The sequence below is a fragment of the Rattus norvegicus genome, chromosome 7 (assembly GCF_021556685.1).
Source record: "Rattus norvegicus strain SHRSP/BbbUtx chromosome 7, alternate assembly SHRSP_T2T, whole genome shotgun sequence".
NCBI lineage: Eukaryota > Metazoa > Chordata > Mammalia > Rodentia > Muridae > Rattus > Rattus norvegicus.
The window spans coordinates 22618680-22635231 of record NC_141540.1 but is presented as its reverse complement, the minus strand read 5'-3'; the positions used below and the strand labels follow the sequence as shown (position 1 = coordinate 22635231).

At 44.6% G+C, this 16552-nt stretch overlaps 1 long non-coding RNA gene and 1 pseudogene across 2 annotated transcripts in view; one reads left to right on the top strand and one right to left on the bottom strand.

The window, feature by feature from the left end:
- Nucleotides 1-16552, top strand: part of LOC120093789 (uncharacterized) — a 106864-nt gene that overhangs the window by 60682 nt on the left and 29630 nt on the right. The gene's annotated exons all lie outside the window — the stretch shown is intronic.
- Smokl3 (sperm motility kinase like 3) lies at nt 892-16250 on the bottom strand (annotated as a pseudogene). Its single transcript, NR_172051.2, is given in 8 exon segments — nt 892-1405; nt 5728-5930; nt 6002-6823; nt 7454-7491; nt 8540-8693; nt 9531-9860; nt 10566-10822; nt 15350-16250. The product of NR_172051.2 is annotated as a sperm motility kinase like 3 (transcript).

The window sequence follows — 16552 nt, the reverse complement described above, 5'->3', positions numbered from 1 at the left end:
ATGGAGGCTGAGGCAGGCCCTGCTTTGGTTCTGCTTCAGTCAGAGCAATAAAGCCCTTCAGTCCAGCTGTGTGGCTACATAGGTCATGATACCTGGCACTTGACCTCAGTGTGTGTCCTACACTTCTGCTAGCTTGTCAGCCATCCTGTGTGGTACTCAACCAATCCTGTATATTCCAGAGACTTCCCCTATGCCCTTGGTGTGTCAGTTCCTATAAGGACAAGCTATCTTGTGGTTGTTCTGTTGTGGTGCAAGATGTCATGTAAAGGACTTTTCTCTTGCGAGAATTGAATCATCTGGTCCCGGTCACATTCCTGATCTGAATCCTCCATACAGAGGCAGATGTGCTCTTTCAGACTGATAGCTGACACCTAGCCTGCTTTGGGCCATGAATTCAATCACACACTCCCTCCTGTGTTCCCCTTCCTTTCATTCTAGATGTAGAGGGTGGTGTGATGTCAGTATCTCCTAGAACCAACCATGACACCACCCTAGGACCACTGTACTGCTCTGCTGCCCTGCACTAGTATTCTACTAATGGTGACATCCTATGGAGTTTGACAGAGAGCATGGCAGTCACAGCACTATGGGTCATGGAGGCCATGATATGTCAATAAGAGTCTCCAGTGGTCATTTCTGTGAATGGCAGCTCCCAAATTCTAACGGTGGAATCCCTGAATGATTCCACGTAGGTGTAGTGTTGGTGAGTCCTGGACCTTTAAATAAATCTGTAAGATTCTCATGTCAGACACCTTGTCCTTGGATTAATTTCTGAGTGTTATCTGTACTGCTTTGAGCTGTGCGTTTCTGAATTTGTAGGGGAGAATCTTGGAAATATCAGGCTCTGAGCCTTGTTCCCAGTCAAACAAGTTTTAAAAGGGCCAATAACCATAAAGGACAGAACTTCAGTTTTAATGGTAACTGTGAGTCCAGTCTATTTCCAGCCCCTTAAAGGGGTAAAAATCTTTCTTGGACTATATGTCAAGTGAGATAGCAGAAGGACCCAACACTTCCAAAGTCAGGACTTGCAAAGTTATACCAAGGAATGTATGAAAAAAGGCCTGTGGATACCTGGGCACAAGATTCGTGAATCTGCTATCCACAGACACAAGTTTCACAATCATAGTCCTGGTTGCAACAGCATCAGCCACAGGCTTCTCCTGTGGAGTGGGGCCTTCTTCATGATCTAGGCTTCAGACGTAACCTTTGACCTGAGTCTGTCAGACCCTCTGTAGGCTGGAATGTCTAAGGAGACTTTGGTCCTTGCACCTTTATCCCGTGCACAAATGCTTTCAAATATTTCTTAAAGATGTGACTTGGCCTTAGATGGGCCAGGCTTCTTGGATGTAGTCCATCTTCTAGGCCTGGGCTCATCAGGTAGAACAATCTCTTCAGTATCAAAAAGCTGGATGTGGAGAACAAAAGGAAGGAGATTGTGTAAATGGAGGGAATATTTTTTCAGAAGATATGTTCCCAGCTCTTTCCCAATAATTTTTGAACATACCAGACATTCTAGCACTCTACCAATGAATAAGAAAACCCTCATTGCCATTCCTGTCCCTCTAACCTGATGTCTGAAGAATCAGAAGCTCTGAAATGTTAGCCAAGGGGATATGCAAGAGCTGAAGGAGTCAGTCAGAGAGCTTGTTTGTGCTCTATCCAGTGTCAGCAGCAGGCCTTTTTTTTTTTTTTTTTTTTTTTTTTTTTGGAAAGAGTTGATTTCTGCCATGCTGCCTGTCCAGAGGCTTTCTAGACATCCTGTAGAAAATGTCAGGGTCAAGCACTCAGCAATTCTGTTGTTGGTTGCCCAATTTTATTCTGCATGGCCCATACTAGGGAACAACATGACATCTGCAGGTCTTTGTTCTCTTCCCTACAATGGGGTAAAAACTGGAAACAACCTGTCAGGGGTGTCCTCAAGTATACATCAAATGCCCTGTCACTTGTGGACAGACCATGACTGGGGATCAAGTTTTACAAAACTTTGAGAATGGGGTGAGCACAGAGAACATGAAGATCCTGGGTACTGAGGGAGAGAGACACAACTACACCTTCAGGGACCTACGCCGAGTTATAGAAAGCATCACCTGTGCTATCAATGTACAGAAGACAAGCAAGGAGACCCACTGCACATCCTGCAGTGACATGACCAAGATTCCCCCTGGAGACTCAAAAGCTCAAGGTCTGCGACACAAATATAAACACAACCAGCGGTGAAGATGATGGACAAAGGGTTCTTTCTCCATAGCTGAAAAATGTCTAAATGGTACTTCTGAAGAATGCCCAGTCTACTGTGCACAGCCCAACAGTCATACAACAGTTTATATTTTGATGTTACTGTGTGTTCTCTATTTCCTGGTCTCATAGGAGCATCATGAAAATGTAGGGACACATTGCAGATATGCCACTGTCCAGAGTTTTCTTCGCAGAGCAGTACCTTGCTAAAGATACAAGCAGGGCCCTAATGACCCAAAAGACTCCAGTAGACTTCTTATGCCTTTTGTGCAAATGTGGGGGAGGAGGGTAAAATAAATTTTCTGGGCAGTTACTTAACAAACAAAGGGTCTAGATCACCTTATTACACTTGATAAAAGTCGCCTGGAATCTGCTCATCATGAACCAGAAGAGACTCTTTCCTCCAATGACTGACAGATCTCTACTCTCCACCAGGATTGGCTTATGAGGGCCCAAAGATGTCATTGCCATCCAAGGATGATCTACTTTCTGGAAAATGAATTCTCAGAGCTGGATGGAAGGTTTATACATGATGATAAATGTTGGGAAGAAGTCTGGAGGGATCACATGACTTGGTGATGCCACAGGCAGGGCTCAAAACAGAGGCACACAGTGGTCTACAAAACAGTATCTATTGAGAATCCTAACTTATCCACCAACCCATAAATAGAAACTTATCACATACTAGACTGTGCCTTGATCAGAACCAGTTTGGTCCAAGATGAAAACCTGTGAGAGAGTAGTGAGGATAAAGCCAGCTAAGCGTCCAGTTCTCATTGTGCACTGCCACCCACAGTAGAGCAGTGTACACATAAAGCTTGACCAGTGATTCCAGACTGTGGGTACCTGTCCTGCCTCACTCTGTTCAAGTACCTTGAACTCAGGAAAACCCCACAACTCACTCAGCTTCTACTTAGGGCATATGCCAGCCGACCCCTCATTGCAACATCATCCAAATTTTGTAATGTTCCAGATTATGGGAAGGCTGGTACTTCAAAAAAAGAACATGACATAGTCTTAGAGACAGCAAGGACACATGACAGATAAGGAGGATAAAATCCTAAAAGATGACAGTTACCTACAATAAAAGGATCATTTATGACATCTAGTAGGACCATCTATCTTTACACAGTTGTGGGAATGCCAAAGGCTGTTAGTAGATTTGTCTTTCAGTACTGCACTATAACAGTATGGACTCTGCCTGGCTATGCCTTAGCCTAGCCTTTTAAAAAGGACTATTTAGGCTCTACACTAACAAATGAGTTCTCCAAATTTTAAGCACCATCTTGAGCATCACATATTTGAACACATCACTGAGAATTTGAGACTATTTCACAATTTTTTTCTTTACCCACGTCAGTCTCATGTGTTCGAGTTTCCTTGACAATTAAGCCCATGACCACAACATTGCAAGTGGTCTTTTCAACTACTTCTTGCAAGCTATGTTAAACTGACTGCACATCAGACAATACAAGTGAGAGGGTCTTCACAGCAACCATCTGAGAAAAATGACATAGTCTGCCTGCCTAAAGCAGCAGGGTCATTGCTAAGAACCAGAAGGAGACATCCCCAGGAATCACTGGCCAGATGCGACAGAGCCAATCTTGGGGGTTTGATAACTAGTGGGGTTGGAGCAGTGGTTCAGGAATATAATGGCTTAGAAAAACAGCATTTACTGTTTGTGAATACATCTTGTATGTAGAGTTTTATGTAGATTTTCACGAATGTTCATATGTACCAAACAATAGTAAAAGCATTTAATGGAATTATGAAGAGCACATGGCATTTCAGGATGCAACCTCCAAAAAAAGTGGTAGTAACAAGCCAGATTGAGTCCACCCTTGAGACTGGGAAAGCTTAGAGTACAGCATAGCATTCTGTGAACCCAGAGAGCATGGTTGCAGTGTATCCACAATGTCAGCAAATGGAGGCACAGCAACATTAGAGACCACACTGACCTGTATCCCAGTGGCTGCCTATGTTAAACTCAGAGGATCCTGGGATTTCCAGGGACCAGAAAGAATCAGATATGTGATCCACGGATCCGTGTTGGGACAGAAGAAATTGACAACCCTGCTCACATCTATGGGAGAAGGAGCCCACTTCTCCCTCGAGTTTTAAATAGACAGAAGCCTCTGCTATGAAGAGTATGGGCCATTGCCTCTTTAGAGACATCCCAATGTCAATGCTTCATGTCCTGAGAGGATATGTTGCTCACAAAGGTCAGCTTGCAGTCATGGTCTCCCTCTATTTTGGTCTTAATAGCTAAATTCTCTGAGGATCATCATGAGAGGATATGTCACCTCTGCATTCCCTTCAAGTGCCAGCTCATCATCTGGACCTCAGAGAATTGAGAGATGGATTAAGTGCTGTAAATAGTTTGGAGGTGAGATCTGGGCCATGTCTGGAAAGAATGGGGTATGAGTTACTGCCTTTTGCAATGGATGGAATTGCTGCTTTGGCTCACCTCAAAAGGCCAAGGACATGACGGAGAAGCTGTGAAGACTAACATGGTGGAGGGATATCCTGAGATATCATTCCCTTGTCTACTATACAGGGAAACCATACAGAAGGAAGAAGATGTCCACATGGCTCACAGTAAAGCCTGCTGTGACAGGCCTAGTTGTGAAGTGAAGTGGGCTCATTCTAGAGTTGTTAGGAAACAGGGCATGGCCGACATCTGCCCATTTTACACAAGAATGAAGCCTGCTGTGACAAGTCTAAATGTGCAGTAAAGCAGGCTTACTCTAGAATTGTTAGGACACTGGGCATGACCAAGAACTTTCCATGTTACACAAAGAGAGTGCTATGAGTTGGAAGATATCGAGACTGTGTCAAGGTCATGGCTGTGAGAATGACTGAAATGGGTGTGTCTGGGGAGGAGACTGTTTTCAAAATAAGCCAGGAGGAAGGAAAGATCCTGAGAAACTTGATGAGTTTCTCTGTTGTTGGGGCAGTCACTGTCAGGAGAGACCTCAGAAGGGCCTTGGTTTCCCCTTCACACAAGGACACAGTGTATTACTTAACTCAGTCATGGACAGACATGGGTACATTTACCAAGACACAACCAATACCCTGTCCTTCCATATATCAATAATTTAGAATCATTGAGTTGTTATTCTAGTCAGAGTATCTAACTCACACCTGCATCACATAGGATAAAGATGTACAGGGAACATCCCTTACAACAGTTGCAGGGAGAGTGGTGGCTCTTGTCATTTGCAAAAATGTCTCCAACCTCTCTTGCTTAGGATGTGGTACAATCAAAGACTCTGCTCTAAGTACAGGGACCTCAGACTGCTCGTAACAGTTTCTTTTTCATGAAATAGATACATGTCCTCCATGCCTCCTGAGAACAGAACCCCAGGACATCAGCTATGTGTGGTATGAGAGGCAGAACTGAGCTCCACTTTGTACCCTCTCCTCTCAGAGTTGTTTGGAATCCCAGTATCTCAGCAGCAAAGACTAGGTTTCCTAAGATGATCATCTTACCTTCATCTAATAGATGAGGTCCCCAGTGATGGTCAATTCTAATTGCAAGGGGAGACTATGGAAAGACCGTAAGAATGGCAATCTCAATCTTGTCCTTCCGATTTGTGGTGAACCTCTGAGAGCCTCATGTCAACAGTCATCCTAACTGTAACACCTTCACTCATCTTCTGGGAGGTAGGACTATATAGATTTCTTAGTGATGCCTAGAAGACAGAATTGGAAGCGTTATGGTGTTAGCCCTCAGACCCGTTTCCTTCTGTGGACTCCCTTCTACCTTGTTGTCCTCATCTCAGAGGCACATTGATCCTTGAACAGGTTGTTGGTTATTTACAGTAGATGGAGGTCACAGCGAAAAGTCACGTGTTTTTCAAGGCATCATTTGTCCATCTCAAACTCTCTGTCACAGTCAGAGCTTGGCCTTCACTCTTTTGACACTTCCTCCAACTTCTTCACTGAGTGCAGCACACTAGAATAGGCATGACCTTTGGAGAGATGTGGTATATTAAATGTTAAAGGTGGAGATGGAAGACAAAAACCCAACATGGGTCAAGATCATGTGAGAAAATCCCGCCCTTTGCTTTCTGGACTCCCAACTTCTACAGAAGTTGTGAATGATACTAACAAGAAAGGAATGAAAACAAGTCCTGTTCTAAGTTTTAAATTCCTTCTCACCACTGAGTTAAGATTGGGGTTACTGGCTTGGACTTCTCACAGGTAAATAAGAGCACATTGTGTAGGGGCTCTGGGTACCTTCGTGTGGGCTTACACATCATAAAGTGTTATAGATGGAATAACTTACCCATAGAAAATTCTGGCAAAATAAAGGTAGAAAGAACAGTGGCAAATAAAGTACTATGCTAAGAGTCGATATGACTTAACATTAGAGAACTAAGCTGGGATATTGAGGATCTCCAAATCTACAACCAAGACAACTCCAGTAGACAGAGAAGATTGTGTTGTTGTGACGGGTATCCAAAGAAGGAGAACAGCACTTCTGTGGGCCAATGTCTAGGCTCCTACTCCCGAGTCCAGTCAAGTATTTCTCCAGCATGTACTGGCACAGCCTCAGATCCTTCAGGTTCTTCACCTACAAAAGCTTTTCCAATAATAGGTAGTAGAGTTCAGTTACTAGGTCCTTTATGAGTTTGAGAAAGACCTCACTTGAGTTAAACTTTGACCTTCACAGGCTCTCCAGGAAATATACATGCTACCTGCCCCCACATGCATGGACACACACACACACACACACACACACACACACACACACACACACACACAGAGAGAGAGAGAGAGAGAGAGAGAGAGAGAGAGAGAGAGAGAGAGAGAGAAAGGAGGAGAGAGACAGAGAAAGAGATAGAGATTGAGCAAGGGAGAGACAGATTGATAGACAAAGCGGGAGTTAGGCAGTAAGAAAGAGAACAGGAGAGAGTCAGAAACAGATGCCAAGAATGAGAAAAAGACGGAACAAAAGATATAAAAACCAGAGAAGAGATAGAAGAGACAGACTACAGACAGAATGTAGGGGAGAGTGAATAGGTAAATGAGAAAATATGTAAATAATTTAAAATGCTTTGCAGGGCTACATGTTCTCAGTGCCCACACCATCTGTTTAAATTAGGGTAAAGTATATAAGCATCATACATACCTAGCAGCACTGATTTGGACTTAGTCTAAGAAGCACAATCTAACTGCCATAAATGCCATGAAAGCCCGACAAGTTGCTAACCTTTATTGGTGAGAGGGGCTCCACAACTGTCAAAAGACCTGGAAGAGGAAACAGAAAAAGAAAAAGATCAACCTGAAGGCCAACAAGTCTGCTGTGAAATTTTTATCTCTGCCTAGAAAGTACTAGTCAATGATACAGTACATACATCATAGTGTTGAGCTGATGGCTGAATGGAAACACTGTCAGGTATAATATGGGGAGAAACTGAGAAGGCCAGAAAGGACACTCTACAAGATATCAGCTTTGACCCTAGGTAAAATGAGAAGCTAAAGCCTCTAGTCACAAGTCTGACAGTTTTCAATGTTGAGCGGCGAGGTGGCCACTGGGAGAAATTCATGATCTTTAATTATAACTGTCAATTAGTACAGGAAATGTGACCTGGAGGGAGAGTCTTCACAAAGGAATCCTCTAGATGATCCTTCTCCTGTGAGCAAGTCTGTAGAGAATCGATTTTATGATCTTAAATGACATGGGAAGTAACAAGAATTTTAGCAGTGCCACTCCCTAGTCTTTGGGAAAGACTTCATAAGAGCAGAGGCCTTTAGATGAACACTAGCAAGCAAGAATACATGCATGCATTAATTTCTCACACTCCTGCCTGTGGATAGAACATGGGTAGCCCCTTTGTAGTGCCTTAGCTACACTGTGCTAATGCAGTATACCAGGAAGTGTTAAGTCACTGGATTGAAATGAAACTAAAAATATTTTGTTTCAGATAATCACACTGACACTAAAAAACAACAACTCAGACAACAGTGGAAGTTATCTGTTGGTTCTCTTAGTCAAATTTATCAAACTGTAGCTACCAACTCTTGCTCGGTAGGACCAGGTGGACATGGCTTCACTCTCTATGAATGTCTGATCTCCATTCATATTCTAAGAAAACCAAGAGAAGAAGGCAGTTTGTAACAGCTGGATACACAGATTTCCCACATTTAAGGAATAACCAATAACACAAAACGCCATCACATTTGCACTTGGACCTTTTCCAAGCCCTAACCAGCAGAAGAACTCTAGGTCTTGGCACTGAAATGGATGACCTATATGACACTTGATGGTGGCAGCCAGGGAAGGGAGGGGCCATACCATGTTGACCAGATATCCACACTGCAGATGCTTGTGACGATGCAGATGAGGTTGCTTGACACATTGTTGGTGCCCTCCTGTCTGCAGACAGAGGCTTTTGTTTGGCCTGCCTGGTAGCCACATTGAGCAACTTCTTGTGGGAAAGCACCAGGATCTGCAAGTGACAATTGAGAGTATGGAATACCATGGGATGATAAGGACAGAGTCCCCACTACGTTGGTCATGATGCATCCATAGCTTCTTCACATAATGACACTATACTGAGACTCTGGAGAGAAGATGTGTAAATAGACGAGAGGGTGAACATCCCAGGAAGACAGTCACAGGGATCAAGTGCCCAGAAGTAGAGGACAGCAGAGGGTGTGTAGATGGTAGAACTTTAGAGGATATTCCCATGTTCCTACACAATCAGGTCAGTTCTGGTATTGAGTATTTAGTTCTAGTATTTAGAAAAGAATTAGAAAAGATAGAATCAAAGAAAAGTGGTTTTCTGTGCTGATAACTAATCACAAATTCTATGGTGCTGAAGGATACAGGGATGACTGGATCCATTAGCCCCATCTTGTGCTGCTTCTAGGCATTACAGAAGGCCAGCTATTCAACACACTGTGTTAGTCAGATTCCCGTTTTACAGCACTAAGCACCCTCTATAGAAAAGGAAGCTGGATCCCAGAAGTCAATCAGAGTGGGAGAACGTTCCTGAAGTGGTAGGCAGGACTGTAAACTGACCAGTGAATATCGGAGTGTTCAGGGAGAGCATTCATAACCTATGATGTTCAAAGAGTGAGGAGAAATCTGCCCACACCAAAGATCCTGAAGGGTCTCTTCATGGGACACGCCACCCAGGGAGCCCTCAGTCTCTATCAGCACTTCAGGGCTCTATTCATCCTAGGCCTACTAATTTGATGCTGGAACTAAAGGAACTTTGGGAAGTGGGTTGAGATCAATCACATAGTGAGAAATCCACATGGGACCTCCCCATCTTCCTCACCTGGTCTTTCCTTTGACGTGTAGACATGGTCCTCTCTGAGACAGAATGTTCCAGGAGATTGAAGAGTGTATTTTTTCACATATTGAACTAGATTTTTAAATCAATAGCAGCATTAGCTACAATTGCAGTTCAAAATCAGAGGTCAAGTGGTTTTGCCTTCACTGAGAGATCAGGTCCAGACTTTCAGGTCAGACTCTGCTCACCAGTGACAAACGGAAGGACTTTGGTGCACAGCCTCGGGATTTGGGCTCCAGGCTGTGTTGCCTCAGTCAGAAAAGCCTCATGGCCCTCGACTGCTTCATTGTATGTCAGAGTCATAGTTGGTGATATCTAAAAAGAGGACAGGGACAGAATGTAAGAGAACAGAGGATTGAGCTAGGTCATTCGACCTGTAACAACACAGTGTGTTATTTGTATAGCTAAGAAAATTCCTGGACAGTAAGAGGGTGTGCTGAGGGAGACTGAGTGTCTGCATGGGAGATAAAGCCAACTACAGTGCTGGTGTACAACCAAGGTTCAGGATTACCTCTGGTGACAGTTTTTATCTGCACTCCTTACCAGCTTAGAAACTGACATGCAAAATCAACGATGGTTAGCCACGTGCAGCAACATGGCCTGTTGTTTCTGGGATTCCTACACTGTCTCTATCAGGATGGCCTCCTCATCTTCTGACAATCCCACCACCAGCACAACAGTAGTGCACACTTCAGGCCTTTGGCAGGTAGCAATACCCAACACTCCCAGGGTCTGTGATCTGCGTGGAGAACAGCATTTCACTAAGAGGTGAAACACAATAAATTTCCTTTTAGGGTGTCCATAAATATCTATCACAGTATCACAGACACTCGTCAGGTCCAGTCATTCATGATGGCTGCCTGTCACATGACTGCCATTGCCTTCCTTCTCATGCCTTCTTTCTCTCCAGGCTCAGCTCGACAGAGCTGTCTTCTCAGGGACAGTGTTTCCCAATAACCTGTACAAGGATGGGAACTGACAGTTTTATTACTGTTTTTACCTGTTTTGATGCAGACTTACCTCACCACCTCTGTCTTCCTGGATGTCCTGGACTCTGCCAGAGTGTCAGCTCCTTGGGCACAGCTTGTTTGTCACACTAATGCCACTGGGATCTGGCTTCTCCTGAGAGCCTTACACGTCACAATGCTTAGTTTGTGTTTTCAGTCCAGTGTTGGTAATTTGAGTTGGGATCCTTAGCAACAATGAGCCACTGTCCTTGTACTCAGGAATCCATGACTATCCTGGCCTCAAATGCACCATTATCTGCAGGAGGGAAGCTGAAGGAGGGAAAGAAATTAGTTGTGAGGGGGACTGAAACCCAGGTTTCCAGGACAATGACAGAATAATCATTTCTCAGAACCTCCGACTGAATGAGACCTCCCTTTGTAGATTATAACTAGAGGAACTGCGAAAGCACTCAGGAGGGAAGGACACTAGAGCAAGTACAGAGAAGGGAGAAGTTATGGATCCTTTCCCTTTTCCTTAATGACTAAAGTCTGCACTTGAGAGAGCCAGAGGCCATTAAGAACTGCTAAGGCCATTGACTGCTGGATGTCAGGATGTTGTGTATCAGGAAGCTAATGGATCACCATGTCCTTTAGGGTGAGAGGGAAGAGTTCACATGTGTTGTTGGGCTTTGTCTCATGCTGACTCTGGGATACAGAGAGTGCAGACACTCTATGTACTGTCTGAATTTAGGTTCCAGAGGGATTCTATTGACCATCATCTGCAGATAAACACAGCAGCTACAAATCCTAGAACTTAAACAAATGGAGGATAGAATTGATGAGGAGATGGTGAGTGGCTGAGACACCTAATAGATACCCGAGTGAAAGTGTGACATAAGACAAATTCAAGTTTTCTACAGATCCAAGTGACAGGAAAAGTGCACACCCTGATGTGACTGACATGCCAGAAAGGGATTGCCCCTCCCCATATGGGTTGGACACTTTCCTGGAAATTTGGTCAACTTTAGGCCATTGGGATGGAAATATTTGTTTACATTATGCCACTGCCTAATTGTCCACTGCATTTATAGTACCTTTTCTTGATTAATGACTAAGTATGTAGGGATGTATGGATGGTAGCTCATCTGGCAGTAGGAAAGAGGTCAAGGAAATCATTGTGAAGAAGCCAGTAAAGAGTACCAGTCATGACCTCTATTCTTGTTTCTGCCTCTAAATATCTACCTTCAGTTACTATGACTTCCCTCATTATATTTACATACATCAGTTTTAAATTACACAACAGTTTCCTCCAGAGCCAAGCAAGACCCACTGCTCTCTGTTCCTGGCAGCAATGAAGACAAAAACATTTGGTGAACACTTGTTGGACTGTGGCTCCAGCTCAGGGCAGCCTAATCCCAGAAGACTCATAGTAGCTTCCTAACTTACTGAAAATTCTCAGCTGGAGAAATCTAAGGAGACCAGGGATAGATGGTGAAACATGAGAGAAAAAGCCAAGTCAGTATAACTGGGCCGCTTTTCAGCTATATTTTAGAGTAGAAAGATATTCCTATGACACTGAAAATGTTGTCTCGAGGTTATGGAGCCTTTGATTTGGATAGGAAGCATGAACACACACACACACACACACACACACACACACACACACACACACACACACACAGATCCATAGAGGTGCCTGGTGACACTTTTTACTTAAAACCACCACTGAGTTTGAAACGCCTACAGGTGCATGTGAAGGAAGGTCGGGGCCTCTAGACTCTGGGATGCCACCATGAGCCCCATTTCTATTTGACTCTGTTCCTTCCCACTGTTCTCTTCACTATCTTGACCTTTCCAATCCTCAGGACTCAGGAGAGTGCACCCCTCAGGTCTTTTCCATGTGTGGACCTTCAAGACTGAGAGAGCCTGAAAGTCAAGAGGAATTTCAGGAGTTTTCACCTAAAGGAGAAACTTACAGTTTATTCTTAAGTGACTCAAAACACTGCAGTATCAGAAAAAGACAACATCATATGCAACATATACAGAGATTGATGCTGGCTGTAGGTCACACAGCTTCCGCCATGGCCCTCTGTGCCTTCTATTATTTTCTTCCAGGGTCTCTCCTGCTGTAACTCTCACAAAAGTGTCTCTTCTGATGCCCTGGACTACCATGCATACTCTTTTGTCTCTTACCAAGTTAGTTGTTTGCATGCAGAACTACACCATCATTTTTGTCTTCCTGATTTCCTGGATTCTGCCAGGTTATCTGCTGCTTGGGGACAGATAGGTCTTCAGGCCTAAAGATCCCTGGACCCAGGAGTGAGTGAAGGCTTGGGACAGAGCACATTTTTATTCAATGACTTCTGACTGGATAACTGATCATAGCATGACACAGAGTAAACCTAGAGCACAGGATTGAATCTCAGATCTCATTTTGACACTGGAAGACTTGTTCCAGTTAGGAAAGAATGACGTGAGGCCTATGAAAGAAGACTTAACTCTAGCAATGAACTGGACACACAGATGCTGTAGGGGAAGAACTTGAACATGCTCTGCCCAGAATGCAAAGAGCAAGCTGGATGGCTAGGACACTGAACCCTAACCATGACGAAGAACCCACATCCTGCCAACAAAATCCCATGGAAATGCAGGGACATATGTCATGAGGCTAACCTCTGACAAATGAGGAGAGTCCCAGCTCCAGGCTCTTCAGATGTGGAAGAGGACTGAGTGTCAGAAAGATGGCAAATGCTTAGGGAGCAACCCTTCTAGTTTCCCAGGCTTAGCCGCTTTGAGGTTCACTCACAACTTTTGCATCTTTCTTGGACACAGTGAGAGAGATGCGCTGGGTGCCTACTCTTATCCTTCCCACAGAAGAGCATGTCACACAAGCCGGGTGATCTCCATGATAGAAGCACTGTGTATTATTCTCTAAATCTCCGTGTGGGATCCTTCAGCCCAGCACTGAGACTCATACTAGACATGGTAGACAGAAGTCTGGACTTTCCAAAGCTGGAGCACTTTTGAAATGTGGTTCACGATCACATCCTGGAGGCACTTAAGCTCTCACACCTGAAGCCCACTTCCCATGTCCCTCAAGTCTGCTGCTGTCTGCTGCATACAGTGCCCCAAGCCTACTACAGTAGATTCTCAAGAGGATGGCTAGTTCAAAGAAATTCGAGCTTTAGAGTGAGACCTCAGTGAGTTTGGTTTGTATGAAAGACTGGGAAGGAGTGTCCTAGCTATGTAGCACGTGTAGGAACGTGAATAGATGTCACTTTGAATGCCCAGTGGCCTGATCAGGAGCTGACCAAGCCAGCACATGCACTGCAGCTTAGGGAAAGCAGCAAGAACAGAGTTGTGGACTGAAACTTCCCATTTCTGCTCCTTGTGAACTATGGAGCAGGCATTTGCTGTACTCACAGGGAACATAGGTCTCCTTGTTGGTAGCATAGCAAATGATGGGAGGGAAAGAAACCTAGGAGCCCACGGGTCAGTGTCCTGGGACATTCATTTTGAGGTTTAGTTGCCTTGAGCCTGGTAGCAAGAAAGATCCTCTAGGAGCTATTCAGCCCTGGTTAGTAGATGGTAAGTAAGACTAGCATGACACTGTACGACCAGTCTCTGAATGCCAGATTGGAACTTCTAGTGACACTGACCCCTCTCTGCTGCATGCAGGATACATAAGAACTGGGTATCCACAGCTGAATCCCAATGTATTCATTCAAGCAGCATTGTCAGACCTCACAGGACTCAGTATACTCCGCCTGTCCAGTTCAATTGTAGGGAGACATGGAGGTGGCCCCTTAGTACTTTGACCACTGTCACTCTGCCAGGCACTAGGTCCCTAAGCAGAGTCTCTATCTGAATATGTTCCCCATAGAGAACAGCCTTATATGCCGCCTTTCAGACTGGCTGTACCCATACTCACTTGCTGATTATTGCTAGTTCGGTTACATCAGCACCACCTAGGCATTCTCCAAAAATATTTCTTCCTCAGATGGTACGGAAATGAGCAGGGTTTTATCCAGCTGGAGTAGACATACTTCTCCCCAACCCAAGAGACCCCATGTATACTCTTCTGATATTTCCAGTGAGAATACATGAATAAAGACAGAGACAATAAAATTCAGAGTGGAGATGCACCCTCCCACATTAGCTTACCCTTTTATATGGTACTGCTTGCTGCCTTTTTCAGGGGGGCCACTCTCTTGGAGGATCTATGCTGGGTTTTTTTCTTTGGAGCCCTTGGGAAGCAGCAAAGTCTTGAAAAACAGTCCCCGATTCCTTTGCGGAGTCTCTTAAACCATCCCATCGTCTGAGGGGGAGATGATGTATTCATCTCAATGTCCTGCTTATGTGGCAGGATTATTTCAACTCCCAACATGTTGTTGTAGACGCATGGGGAAGCTACAGGTCTTGAGTGGAGGGCACGGGTAGAAGTGCTTCTCTGCTTCTTAGGATAGTATACCGCAATAGGAGGCATGGAGACACACCTGCCCATATTGAGTCCTGATAGAATGAGGTCAAGAGGATTCTGTTCCCTTGAGGGCTGTCTGTGGAGGAGGCCAAAGTTGGGCTCACTGGCCCTTCTCCTGAGAGGAAGGCCAAAGACAGAGGGATGTGCTGGTGATGGGGGTGGCGGAGGGCACGGATCCCCAGGCTTGGTTGGAGTGATAGATGCAAGATCATACCCTTCGCTTACGTGATTTTTTAAGCTCAAATATGCCCCCATTGGCTCATCGTATCTTTTCTTTTGGAGGGATTCCAAGATGTCCTTGGCATTATACCCCATGCCACACAGCATTTCTATAATTTTGTAATCTGGGTCAGACATGGGCGGGGTTTTTAACTCACATTTCTTGATCCATGGGTGATTTTCAATTTCCTCTATAGAGGGCCTCATTTCTGGTGAAACCGTGAAGATTTGATGTATCAGGTTTTCGAGTTGCCCAGACAGGTGATGTGGAACGGTATAGGTCCCCGTTGTAATCTTTTGCTCAATCTCATCGATGGTGTTTCCTCTGAAGGGAAAGTAGCCAGTGGTGATGAAATATAGGAGTACGCCCAAACTCCACACATCAGAACTCTTGCCATCATATGGCTGCCGTAATACCAGTTCAGGGGCATTAAAGCCCCTGGTTCCACAGTGCCTACTCAGTAATGTACCAGGTCTGCATTTGACTGCCAGGCCAAAGTCGATCAGCTTAACATTGCCCTCTCCATCTATCAGTATATTCTGTGGCTTGATGTCGCGATGGACAATGTCCAGACTATGACAATGTCTTATGGCAGATACGATCTGTCCGAACATTTTCTTAGCCTTTTCTTCTGGCAATGGGCCCTCCTCACTTATTAGTTGTACTAAGTTGCCTCCTGGAGCATATTGTAAAATAAAATGAATCTGGTTCGCTGTAACCAGGATCTGGAAGAGGGAAATTATATTTGGATGGTGCAGTAACTCCAAAGTGGTCATTTCGGACAGGATTGCCCTGATGGTGTTCTTGCTGATCTCTACCGTTTTGATGGCAACCAGGGCCTGTGTTCTCCGGTGCCAGGCCAATTTCACACTGCCATATGAACCCTGGCCAAGAAAGAATGCCACCCTATACTGACTGCCCAAAGTCTTCTTAATAGAAGTGATGTCCATCCCTGTGATCTGGTGAACACAGGTTGTGAGTTACAATAACCAGTCAACTAACAAAATACACAGCTATCAAGGAGTCCCACAGGTCAACGTTAACCTGCTCCCTGGTCCTTATGGACAAATTCAACAGGCTGGCCCACTGTCTTATACAGAGGACACTCATTCTTACATCACAGTGGTTCTTTGTGAGGTCACAGCATGAAATGCACCAAACAGACAAGGCTGTAAACCATAGTGTCTCCACTCTGGGCCTCAGGGAACTTTCCATTCTTGTGAAAAGGAAACTAGCCTCTCTGAGCTTCTTTCAGCAGATCAAAGAGTCAGTATTTACTGTTTAGCAATTACAGGCAGTACTGTGCTGCACAGGGAAGTGCATTAAAGCTTCAACCTGGTGTTGGGGATTTAGCTCAGTG